This window comes from Eriocheir sinensis, unplaced genomic scaffold (genome assembly GCF_024679095.1).
Source record: "Eriocheir sinensis breed Jianghai 21 unplaced genomic scaffold, ASM2467909v1 Scaffold1096, whole genome shotgun sequence".
NCBI lineage: Eukaryota > Metazoa > Arthropoda > Malacostraca > Decapoda > Varunidae > Eriocheir > Eriocheir sinensis.
In genome coordinates, this window is record NW_026110403.1 from 42,397 (window position 1) to 56,011 (window position 13,615).

General features: G+C 39.6%; 2 long non-coding RNA genes across 4 annotated transcripts in view; both read left to right on the top strand.

Annotated features, from left to right (window-relative positions):
• The window catches only part of LOC126989203 (uncharacterized), a 38,184-nt gene that overhangs the window by 3,211 nt on the left and 21,358 nt on the right, over positions 1 to 13,615 (top strand). The window contains exons 3-4 of one of the 2 annotated variants that reach the window (XR_007743027.1): positions 135 to 194; positions 1,183 to 1,392. This is a non-coding gene — a long non-coding RNA (uncharacterized LOC126989203). Of the gene's footprint in view, positions 1 to 134; positions 195 to 1,182; positions 3,460 to 13,615 lie in introns of those variants that run through there. The other variant, XR_007743026.1, reaches the window with a different exon arrangement.
• On the top strand, positions 4,688 to 6,805 carry LOC126989204 (uncharacterized). Of its 2 annotated transcripts, none has more exons than XR_007743029.1 (3): positions 4,688 to 5,259; positions 5,500 to 5,751; positions 5,836 to 6,805. It is a non-coding gene; the product is annotated as an uncharacterized LOC126989204 (long non-coding RNA). The 2 variants fall into 2 exon arrangements; XR_007743028.1 differs by lacking the exon at positions 4,688 to 5,259 and adding an exon at positions 5,283 to 5,427.

The window sequence follows — 13,615 nt, forward strand, 5'->3', positions numbered from 1 at the left end:
AGATCATTTACCTCATCAGTGACGCCAAGTCCTTCCCTAAATTATTTCTCCAAATTTGTGACACCAAGTATAATTAGTTTTAGTGACCTTTTGCATCCATTTTTCACTTTGATTAAAAAATTGCCTCTCAACAGGGTGTGAACTTGATGGGGTTGGAGGAAACTCGACTCGGCCATCAAGCTCATCACAATATAGTACGGAACCTCTTGTTCTCAGTGATAATTTATCCTCTTTAGTTACTATTCCATGTTGTTTTAATCACAACTTATGTGTTGGAAATATTACAGCTTAATAACATACTTCACATCTTTGCATACAAATTGAGTTCAATATTTAACTGTTACACCAGTAGGCTTCATATCTTAAAAAAAGGTATGTAAAAAGGTTGACATTTTGAATGATATATTTAAACTCTTTATTATGTTTCTATTGCTGTAGTACCATTACGATTAGTCGAGTGATCAGCATATGGGTCTTATGTTTTTGATAGCATAGGTTCAAATTTTGCCATAGGCTGGCAATTGATAGTAACAGTAGTGTCCACAGATACCTGCCTGTTTCTTGTTTATCCTGTTCCACTTTAAACCATGACTGACCAATCTTTGAAGAGGTAGCATAACCTTGAAGTGCCACTAACAAACCTTTGTCCATTCTTCTGATGTGATCCTTTTTTTTTTCCCCCACCTGCCTATAGCGCCGGTAGGTTTTCTTCAGGGGCCTGGCGGTCGGCCCAGGCCTGTCATGATGCAGGCAATTTTTTTTATAGTGGCGCCATTTAGTATTGGCTCATGCTGCCGCCCGGAACTCATTCTTGATTCACTTGGATGGTTTAGCAGGGCTTAGGTATGACTAACATTGCAGAAACAGGGAATTTTTAGATTTTTAGTGTGGCAACACATTGACAAATGTTTTAGTATGGACTGATCATCAAAGATATATATGGTAAATGAGTGCTTGTAGATCTTGACATTATATCTGTCAAGAGTCTCCAGTTGTATCCTCTCCCCCATCTCCTGAAAATATTACTCTTATCAGGCAATCTAAGTGAAGCCTTCCATCGAAGCTGGTGTGCAGACATAATGTCAATGCTTAGATTCACTGTCCGTATAGCACTGAAAATAATGCAATTAGATGCACATATTTTATTAGAATTGTGATTAAATATTTTTCATGTATTTTCAGACATGAAAAGTGAAAATTGCTGCACACAACAGCCTGCTGTCTGCACCGGGAGGCAAGGCAGCTCAAAGCCCAGGCTGTTACAACTCCTGGGCAGTTTTTGCCCAGAGCCAGCAATTTTTTAGGTCCAATAGGGATGGATTTTTTCTGAGGTCAGGTTCAACATGCTGCAAGATCTAAGCCTAGTAGGAGATATGGGTTACAAGAGAGGAGGTTTGCTCTGGCCTTATATTATCAAAGTCCAAATGCTAATAGATTTCTAAGCACAGTATTTCACTTGCCTTCAGTTTCAACACTTCACTCATGACTCAGGGGTATTTCAGTACATGTTAGCTGGAGCAAACAGACTCTGACAGCCCTGCAGCAAAGAGCACAGGCTTGGTCAAAAGAAGAGAAACTTCGTGGGATTTGCCATTAGTTAGTATTACTCTTGTTACGCCAAAAAAAAAATTCCATATACTTTGCCAAATATTGCAAGTAATGCACCATTGTTAGTCTTGCCTGTTATAAATCAGATCTTGTTCAATTAACAAGCTTTGGGTGTCTGCCACTTTCCAGTTGTAATGCAAGGAATCATTTATCTTCCCTGCCAGATATCGCATGTAATGCACCATTGTTGGTTTTGCCTATTATAAATCAGATCTTGTTCAGCTCACAAGCTTTGAATATCTGCCATTGTTTATTTCAGGTGTAATGCTTGGAAACATTTGCTCTCTTCCCTACCCAACAGTGTGCAATACTTTATTGTGGATTTTGCCTGTTATGTTTAATCTTGTTCAGGTAACAAGCTTTTGGTGTCTGCCTCAGGGCCGGCCCGACGCATAAGCGAAGTAAGCGGTGGCTTAGGGCCCCGAGGCCACAAGGGGGCCCCCAAGAGCAATACAAAATATATTGTAAGAACATTGTCTACCTGTTTATTTACTTAGGGGGCCCCCAAATACAATTTCGCTTAGGGCCCCATGGAGGCTTGGGCCGGCCCTGGACTCTGCCTTACCTAATAATGTGCTGCAGTGACACTTGGCTTGGTTTCATAATGTGAAATACAGCATGTAATTTCATCACACTAAGTGTCTATCATCACGTGTCTGGCATCATTAATGTGGCTTCCAGGAGTAATCTTGTTTGTATTACAGCATGCAATTTTTTTCTGCTTTATAGGATATACATAATCACATAGGTATGATTTTTTTTTTTGACAAAATGTAATGGCAGTTGATATTCTTGACTAATGCATCATAAACCTTGTGAAAAATAATGCTTTTTTGAAGGGGGGGGATGGACAGAGAGTGGTTTGTTTGGTTGGCTAGTTCAAGGAGTTTCATATCAAATGATTTTATTACATCCAACTTTAATGTGTGCTAAAAACATATATTTTATTTCATCCAACTTTAATGTGTGGTTCCTACAATAAATGCTACATGTTTACTGATGTAGCCTATGAAATACAAATCACTGTCTGCCCTGTAATTTGGTGTGTCATACTGCAGCATAACTTTCCTGCTATTTTCTTACACTATGAGTTGCCTTATTTTGTCTCATTTGCTTTTATCATATGTGCCTCCGCTGCATAGTTGTGCCTACTGAGCTTAATATCTTCATGACCCTGACACCAAGGTCAGAGCTTGAGATCATACCGTGTCCTTCATCCCATTTTCACCTCCAGGCTCGGCTGTCTCCCAGGACCACCAAGTTATTGCATTCCATTTAAGACAACTCATGTGTTACCTTCTTGATGTCCTCCATCATGTATTTCAGCATGTTTTATGATGCTTTGCTCTTATATTGATGTGCCTTGCAACATTTTTATACAGTTTTTATTGTATATAACGCACCATTGTTGGTTTTGCCTGTTATAAATCGGGTCATTTTCAGTTAAGAAGCTTTAAGTGTCTCCCATTGTTTATTTCAGTTGTAATGCTTAGAAGCTTTTGTTCTCTGCCCTGTCAAGCAGTATGCAATGCTTGCCATTATCTGGCACTTGTACAGTTAGTATGATATTTTTACTCAGCTAAGAGCATTTTGCAAAAGGTAAAGGTACGGTTGGGGGCATACGCTGTAGCAGCACGTGGCCTCGGTGCTCATCTCTGTAACATTGGCCCTTGAGGCTGTGATGTTAGGGAACCCATTACCCTGGGACACAAGACCAGTGTGACATCCGGGTTACCACAGTTGCAAAGGCATTATAGTAATCTAGCATGTATACTTGTATAGAATGTTGTATGCTTTGCTTGTATTTAAAGCACTGGATATGTTTGCTACACACACACACACACACACACACACACATATATATATATATATATATATATATATATATATATATATATATATATATATATATATATATATATATATATATATATATATATATATTAGCAAATGCTTTCTACACCATATTTTTCCTAAAATAACAAATTGATATAGTGTAGATAATACCTAATAAAACATAAGAACAAATATATTTTTCAAGATCCCATTAGTAAATAATTTTACAATAATGAAAAAAATAAGTAAAGGCTGGATAGGGTGCTGTGGCAGGTACTTCAAAAATAGTAAAGCTACCCCTGAAAAGTGACGTTTTTGGTGGGCTGCAATAGATGGCGCTACTTCCGCACGCCCGAGGAATTACTACATACCACTATCTCTTCGTATATAGTCTCTTTGGTCCCACCCCACCAGTCTTCACCTGACCATTGGTGGGGATGCATCTCGTTTGCTCCATTTTCTTTTATTTCCATGGGTGACTTTAGCATTTCGGCTCCATTTTCTTTTATTTCGATGGGTGACTTTAGCATTTAGGATTAAGGAACTGAAGCAGTCACACAATTAATGGGCTAGAAGTCGGTACTGGGTATAAGTGGTTAAGGTGTTACAGAGGGTGTCAGAGGGAGGACAGGTGAACTGTTCAATAGAGGATGATTGCGGCGAGTAAGAATATGTCAAAAAATACTTGGATAAGAAGGTTAATCACACACACACACACACACACACACACACACACACACACATAAATAAATATATATATATATATATATATATATATATATATATATATATATATATATATATATATATATATATATATATATATATATATATGACACACACACACACATAGTGTATACGATATATATGATAATGATAATGATGCTTTTATTTCGTTCATAGGAACATTCGTGGAGACAGGGAATATAGATTGAAAAGCAAATAGTACGTACATAAAAAAATAATTATAATGGCAACAACAATGATAAATTGTAATAATAGTAATAATAACAGTAATAATTATAATCTTACTAGTAATTATAGTAATTGCACTACTACTACTAATGATGATATAATGATCAAGTAATTAGTGTAGTAGCAGTAGTAATAATAATAATAATAATAATAATAATAATAATAATAATAATAATAAGAGAGAGAGAGAGAGAGAGAGAGAGAGAGAGAGAGAGAGAGAGAGAGAGAGAGAGAGAGAGAATAATTTACGCTACGACTTATGCTGACGTAAACCGCTGACGTCACAATGATGCGCACGGGTGGACCGTTCTATTCTGTTGGCCGTGGGCCAGCCATATCGACTCAGCACTTTCGCGAGCAAGGCGCAGCACATCCGACCAGCGCGAAGGTTCACTACTCACTACTACTTCATTCCTTTTTCATTTTCTGTTCTTGTTATTCCTCCATGTCTGTCTTTCTCTCTTTGTCTTCTCTTTCGTCTTGTTCTTCAGCCAGGGCGGGGTTGCCAAACACTGTCCTCCACCGCCACCACATACAGCAGCACCACACAACACCTCAGGGGAAGTGGATCTTCATGTGCCTGGCAATACTCCGTTTGGTTTTGAAATGTTTTAGACAAACATCACACTTGAACTCTCTCAGATCAGAGTGTGTGACAACGTGGTTGTTCAACTCAGCCTTAGAAAAGAAACTTCTGTCACACTCAAGGCATTGATGAGGTCTTTCACCAGTGTGTGTAAGTATGTGTCTATTTAGTTCACCCTTCACACCGAACCTTCTGTTACACTCAGGGCATTCATGAGGTCTTTCACCAGTGTGTGTAAGGGTGTGTGTGTTAAGGTGACTCTTCTGAGTGAACACTTTGCCACACTCTTGGCATTTATGAGGTCTTTCACCAGTGTGTGTAAGGGTGTGTGAGTTAAGGTGACTCTTCCTACTGAACACTTTGCCCCACTCCTGCCATTCATGAGGTCTTTCACCAGTGTGTGTAAGGGTGTGTGTGTTAAGGTGACTCTTCCTACTGAACACCTTGCCACACTCTTGGCATTCATGAGTGTGTGTAAGGGTGTGTCTGTTAAGGTGACTCTTCCTACTGAACACTTTGCCACACTCTTGGCATTCATGAGGTCTTTCACCAGTGTGTGTAAGGGTGTGTCTGTTAAGGTGACTCTTCCTACTGAACACTTTGCCACACTCTTGGCATTCATGAGGTCTTTCACCAGTGTGTGTAAGGGTGTGTCTGTTAAGTTGACTCTTCCTACTGAACACTTTGCCACACTCTTGGCATTCATGAGGTCTTTCACCAGTGTGTGTAAGGGTGTGTGTGTTAAGGTTACCCTTCCTACTGAACACTTTGCCACACTCTTGGCATTCATGAGGACTTATACCAGTGTGTGTAAGGGTGTGTGTGTTAAGGTTACCCTTCCTACTGAACACTTTGCCACACACTAGGCATTCATGAGGTCTTTCACCAGTGTGTGTAAGGGTGTGTGTGTTAAGGTTACCCTTCCTACTGAACACTTTGCCACACACTAGGCATTCATGAGGTCTTTCACCAGTGTGTGTAAGGGTATGTCTAATCAGGTCACTCTTCTGACCAAACACTTTGCCACACTCTTGGCATTCATGAGGTCTTCCACCAGAGTATGTGGGTGTGTTTGTTGAGGTCACCCTTCCCAGGGAGTCTTTTCCCACACTCTTGGCACTCATGCTTCCCTTCAGCAGTGTGTGCAAGGATATGTCTGGTGACCTTGCTCTCGGTCTCAAATCTTCTCTCACTCAAACTCGACCGTTCCTTTATGGCTGGAGATGCTAGTTGCAAAGTGGTGGTGGTGGTGGTGGTTCTCCTGACCACCCCTGATCAGAGCATGCAAGGTGCTGTTCAAAGTTATGGCATTAATTTTTTTTCTTTGGCACAAAATATGATGAAGGAATTGCACTGTACTGTAGTGCATGGTCTAGCACTGATCCTCACAGCAGTGGCAGGCTGCTCCTGCTGGTCCTGGCCCCTCAGGCTGCTGCCCGGCCCTGCAGCCTCCACTGCAACATAAGTTCGCGGCAGTGAGGACGCAGCACGGCACCCGCCTCAGACTCTCGCTGCTGCACCAGCACCAGGGGTGGCTGTTGGGACAAAGATCACAGCCTCATAGAAACATGCTTCAAACTGAATACCAAAAGCATCTACAAATTCCATAAAATGTAGCAGAGCACAACACAGTTACTGGTTTTCAACCCCAATATTGTGACAACTGCATCAAAGAAACTGAGGCAAAATAGACCCAGAGCAGTGAACTAGCTGCCCCTGACAACCTGGAGGCAACCATGCAGCAGGCAGCTGAAAAGCACCTTGTGGATATGGGAAGAGGAAAACAGAGACAGAACAATGCTGCAGAACAGCCACCACAGAAAAGGGCATCAAGGAAGGGAAAGAACAGAGCAGGGAAGTGTGCAGACCGTCGCCGCTTGGAGAGAAAGAACATGATAACGTGGATCAAAAACAAAGAAAAAAAAAATTGAGAAAACCTGACATGTTTAAACATGAAAGAATCAAATTGTCACCAACAAGATTAAAGGAGACAAAAACTCTGGAAACAAACAACCACGGAGACAAATAAACACTCTCGGAGGCCAAGAAGTAAAGAAGAAAGCTCCCTCTTGCTCTCCGTGAAGACGCAGCAAAGGTGCCGGACAAGGGGACCAGACCCAGGCTGTCCACTGCCTGGGATGCTGTGACCTCCATGACTACTAGAAGGCCTCTGGCTCAATAAAGAGACAAAATAATGCAAGCACTTGTGCTGTACAAAGTCCACAGCAAAACAATGGATGCAACAAACACTTGCCAAAACAACAAGACATTAACAAATATTGGGGAGAGAGAGAGAGAGAGAGAGAGAGAGAGAGAGAGAGAGAGAGAGAGAGAGAGAGAGAGAGAGAGAGAGAGAGAGAGAGAGAGAGAGAGAGAGAGAGAGAGAGAGAGAGAGAGAGAGAGAGAGAGAGAGAGAGAGAGAGAGAGAGAGATTTACATAGATTTACATAGAAAATCAGACCACACAGACCCCATGGTCCAGACTTGGTGGTCTGTCCTTAAACCTAAGTGATTTTACATTAATCAGAAGACTCCAAAACGTTGCATTTCTACTCTAGTTGATATTAAGTTGAAGGAAGTGACGGTCGAGCTTATTTTTGAAGGAGTCAATCGTGTTACACTGGACCACTGATGATGGGAGCTTATTCCATTCTCGCACTACAACGTTGGTCTGAATTTACTTGTCTACATCTGAGTTTTACGCCATTGTTCCTCGTGCGCAAAGTGTCATCGATCATAAACAATGTTGATCTGTCTACATTCGTGAAACCATTAAGTATTTTAAAACATTCGATCAGTTTTCCTCGGAGGCGACGTTTCTCAAGAGAGAACATGTTAAGGGTAGAAAGCCTTTCTTCGTAGGATTTGTTGCGCAAGGAAGGGATAATTTTCGTTGCCCGACGCTGAACACCTTCTAATTTAGCAATATCCTTTGCATGGTGGGGAGACCAAAACTGTACCGCATATTCCAAGTGGGGTCTGACTAAACTGTTGTAGAGCGGGAGTATTACATCTTTATTCTTAAATAAAAAGTTTCTTTTAATGAAGCCCAACATTCTGTTCGCTTTATTTGCTGCATCGATGCATTGCTGTGAGAATTTGAGGTTTGACGCGATTTTGACCCCCAAGTCCTTGACGCATTGAACGCTTTTGAGTTTAACGCCGCGCATTTCGTAATCAAACTTTTTATTCCTCGTTCCAACTTGAAGGACCTGGCACTTGTCTACGTTAAAGGGCATCTCCCATCTATCTATCGTATGGAGTATGCATCTCATGTGTGGGGGGGCTCCACTCACACAGCTCTTCTGGACAGAGTGGAGGCAAAGGCTCTTCGTCTCATCAGCTCTCCTCCTCATACTGATAGTCTTCTACCTCTTAAATTCCGCCGCAATGTTGCCTCTCTTTCTATCTTCTATCGATATTTCCACGCTGACTGCTCTTCTGAACTTGCTAACTGCATGCCTCCTCCCCTCCCGCGGCCCCGCTGCACTCGACTTTCTACTCATGCTCATCCCTATACTGTCCAAACCCCTTATGCAAGAGTTAACCAGCATCTTCACTCTTTCATCCCTCACGCTGGTAAACTCTGGAACAATCTTCCTTCATCTGTATTTCCTCCTGCCTACTTGAACTCTTTCAAGAGGAGGGTATCAGGACACCTCTCCTCCCGAAACTGACTTATCTTTCGGCCACTTCTTTGGATTCTTTTTAGGAGCAGCGAGTAGCGGGCTTTTTTTTATTTATTAATGTTTACTTTTTTGTGCCCTTGAGCTGTCTCCTTTGCTGTAAAAAAAAAAAAAAAAAAAAAAAAATCCGACCAAGCTGAAATTTTGTGCAAATCCTCTTGGAGGCTTTGCCTGTCTTCGTCAGTGAGAACCGAGTTACCAATCTTTGTGTCGTCTGCAAATTTACTAATGCGGTTATTGAGTCCAACATCCACGTCGTTGATGTAAATAATGAAGAGCACTGGGCCAAGAACCGAGCCCTGAGGGACGCCACTAGTGACAGGCGCCCACTCTGAGTTAAATCCGTCAAGAGAGAGAGAGAGAGAGAGAGATGGCAACTATTTTAACTGAACATGATCTGATTTATAACAGGCAAAATCTACTATAGTGTATTACATGCAATAATAACTGTATAAAAGTTGCAAGGCACATCAATATAAAAGCATCATAAAACATGCTGACATACATGATGGAGGATATCAAGAAGGTAACACATGAGTTGTCTTAAATGGAATGAAATAGCTTGGTGGTCCTGGGAGACAGCTGGGCATGGAAGTAAAAATGGAATGTAGGACACAGTATGATCTCACAAGCTCTGACCTTGGCATCAGCCAGTGTCCTGAAGATATTAAGCTCAGTAGGCACAACTATGCAGTGGAGGCACATATTATGATGAAAGCAAATGAGACAAAAACCGGCAACTAATAGTGTAAGAAAATAGCAGGAAAGTTATGCTGCAGTATGTGACATACCAAATTACAGGGCAGAGAGTGATTTGTTTTTCAAGGGCTACATCAGTAAACAAGTAGCATTTATTGCAGGAACAGTAAAACAATATTTGTTTTTTAGCACACATTAAAGTTGGATGTAACAAAATCATTTGAAATGAAACTCCTTGAACTAGCCAATTCAACAAACCACTCTGTCTCCCCCCAAAAATAAGCATTATTTTTCACAAGGTTTACAAGGCATTAGTCAAGAATATCAACTGGCATTATATTTTGTCAAAAAATAAATAAATAAATAAATATATATAAATAAATAAATAAAAAAGTATAAAAAAATAAAAATAAATATATATATATATATATATATATATATATATATATATATATATATATATATATATATATATCTATATATATATATATATATATATATATATATCTATATATATATATATATATATATATATATATATATATATATATATATATATATATATATATATATATATATATATATATATATATATATATACACACACACACCTATGTGATTATATCATATAAAGCAGAAAAAATCATAACATGCTATAGTACAAACACGATTACTCCTGGACGCCACATCAATGATGCCAGCCATGTGATGAAATTATATGCTGTATTTCACATCATGAAACCCAGCCAAGTGTCACTGCAGCACATATTAGGTAAGGCAGACACCAAAAGCTTGTTACCTGAACAAGATAAATTATAACAGGCAAAATCCACAATAAAGCATTGCATACTGTTTGGCAGGGCAGAGAACAAAAGTTTCCAAGCATTACACCTGAAATAAACAATGGCAGACATCCAAAGCTTGTGAGCTGAACAAGATCTGATTTATAACAGGCAAAACCAACAATGGTGCGTTACATGCAATATCTGGCAGGGCAGATAAATAATTCCTTGCATTACAACTGGAAAGAAAGTGGCAGACATCCAAAGCTTGTTTAACTGAACAAGATCTGATTTATAACAGGCAAAGCCAACAATGGTGCATTACATGCAATATCTGGCAGGGCAGATAAACAATTCCTTGCATTACAATTGGAAAGAAAGTGGCAGACATCCAAAGCTTGTTAAATGAACAAGATCTGATTTATAACAGGCAAAACCAGCAAGGGTGCGTTACATGCAATATCTGGCAGGGCAGATAAATAATTCCTTGCATTACAACTGGAAAGAAAGTGGCAGACATCCAAAGCTTGTTAACTGAACAAGATCCGATTTATAACAGGCAAAACCAACAATGGTGCATTATTTGCAATATTTAGCAAAGTATATGCAAAAAATTTCTTGGCATAACAAAAGCAACACCAAATAATGGCAGACATCCAGAGTGGTGGCATGGTGATAATTTCTGAAAACAAAATAACATCAAAATCAATTAATAAATTTATTATACCAATTAATACCAAAAACATTTGTTCAACATGCTGCAAGAAATTAGGGAGCAGACCTCACATGCAGGATAGATTTTCAGCTTCAGAGATAGGCAAAGCAGGCAATATATGATTATTATGTTGCAATAGACAATGAAAAAGCATTGATGCATTAAGCTAGAAAAAAATCACTTGAAGAAAACATAAGGCACAAAAACCCATCCCCAGCTGGCGTACATGCACACCATTCTGTTACAATCATGCACACTATCAATCCTGAAGACTGAAATATTATGCTGTAAAAGAAACTTATAAATATCATGAGTAAATTTATATCCCTAATTATTATTATTACTAATGCTGCAATTTAATTAATTTCCTATTTTTTTTCATTTTGGGATGGGTCTGCTCCCTATTCCTCCATTTTAGTTTGTAGTATATCCTTAATTTTATGTAGATGAGGTGAATGTTTTCAGTTAGCTGGGTGGAACACAGGTGCAGAGGACTTAGAAATTCATGACTATTTAATTTAGACAAGAGCATTTGGGAGACTCTAGTGCCCAACATTGCCTTCTCCAGTGTTGCCTGGAGAATGGCTTCAACTTCATGAAAGTGTTTAAAAACACTATCACTGGGCACAGAGAGTCCCCCAAATGGAATATCTGGATTGTTAGAAAAGGCTTTAAAATAACAAAATAAATTTTTGTTGTCAAGTTGTTGTTTTACATCCAACAGATGCTCCCTGCAATGTTGACAGTTATGTTTTTTCAAAAAAATTTTACAAGTCCAGCCAACTACATAAAACAAAGCATTGACCTCAGCAGGTGGCATGCTTGCTACTGACTCCTCATTGTCCGAGTCAGTATCTGAAGGGGGCAAATCTGCATCACAGTTTGAGGTTACGTCAAGGAAGTATGACTCATCCGCCTCACAGTTACTTGTCTGGGGAACTTGTGAATAATAATTGGTCATTACTGACTTGAGGCCCTTCATAAAATTGCAGGCAGTGGGATGGTCACAGTTCCCAAATCTAACCCTCAGTCTGGCAAACAGATTTTCAAGACAGTCCTGATTTAATCGCCGAGTGAGGAGGTACTTTACTTGATAACTCTGCAGATCTTGCCACAGAGCATCAAGTGCTGTCAAGTTGATGAGCCAGCCATTTACACAGTGAATGCGTACATGAGGTGGAGCACAGACCTTTAATGACAACAAGTAATCTTCAGTCTCTTTTATGATTTTCATATGACATGAATTTGAAGTAATGGCAGTAAGGGCATCTTTATAATTATAAATGGATGAACTATTGAAACAATCAAACAAAATGTCCGCCTTATCTATGAATTCTGCAGTATAGATGGCTTTCTGTGGTAGCATTCCTGATGTTGAATGAACGAAAATTCCTGCCGCCACAGTATGACTCATCACTTGGGCAGCAAGATTGACACGCATTTTTGAAAAGCCTTCACCACACATATGTTTGCTACTCAATTTAGGAGCAAGTCTAATACTTAGTTGTTGATCTTTTTCAAAAAACTTTTTTATGTGATCCCATGAAATTTTATTTTCTCCAATTTTAATATCATATTTGAGAAGTGTGTTCCTCAGGCTTTTCAAAAGATGTGGAGAATCAAAAAAAAAGTGAACCTTCTCACCATCGACTGTAAAGGAAGGATTTTCAGTTGTCATGCCAAGAGTCTGGAACAAGGAACGATGCACTCCCTCTTGATCACAAACTGTAAACATAACTCTGTGTCCCGTGTTCTTGACTTTTTTTATTGCTGTTTCATACAGTTCCCTGATTTTACAAGTTTTAATCCCTCCCGAATAAAAGAAACTTCCTAAAACAAGTTTCCATTTTTTCAATAAGCCCTTAACCATGAACACGAGTGCATGATTTGCTGGTTTCAAACTCTTCCCATGCTCTCCGAAATCCTCCCTTCCTATGATAGAATCAGAGGCTTTGTCAAAATGCAATGATTCTTTAATACTCATGGCATCAAATGCAATCCCACAAAGTGTCTCTTCTTTTGACAAAGCCTGTGCTCTTTTCTTCAGGGCTGTCAGAGTCTGTTTGCTCCAGCCAACATTTAGTGAAATACCCCTGAGCCATGAGTGAAGTGTTGAAACTGAAGGCAAATGAAATACTGTGCTGAGAAATCGATAAGCCTTTGGACTTTGATAGTACAAGGCCAGAGCAAACCTCCTCTCTTGTACCCCATATCTCCTACCAGGCTTAGATCTTGCAGCATGTTGAACCTGTCCTTTGAAAAAATCCACCACTTTTGGATCTAGGAAATTGCTGGCTTTGGCCAAAAACTGCCCAGGAGTGGTAATGGCCTGAGCTTTGAGCTGCCTCACCTGCCGGCGCAGACGGCAGACCATCTTCTTTAACAATTGCAGTTTTGATGTCTCTGAAAATGCATATACCAATATTAAAAGTTAAATTTCACAGCACTCTTCTCACAATTCTAAATAATAAAATATGTGCATGTTAATGCATTATTATTGCTATTAGGACAGTGAATCCAAGCAATGACATTTTATCTGCACGCCAGCTTAGACTGGAAAGGCTTTAGTTAGATTACCTGACAAGAGTAGTATTTCCAGATGGGGGAGAGGGTACAACTGGAGACTTGACAGAAATAATATCAAGATCTACAAGCACTGATTATCCATATACATCTCTGGTGCTCAATCTCTACTGAAACATACGTCAAAATGGTGCCACACTAAAAA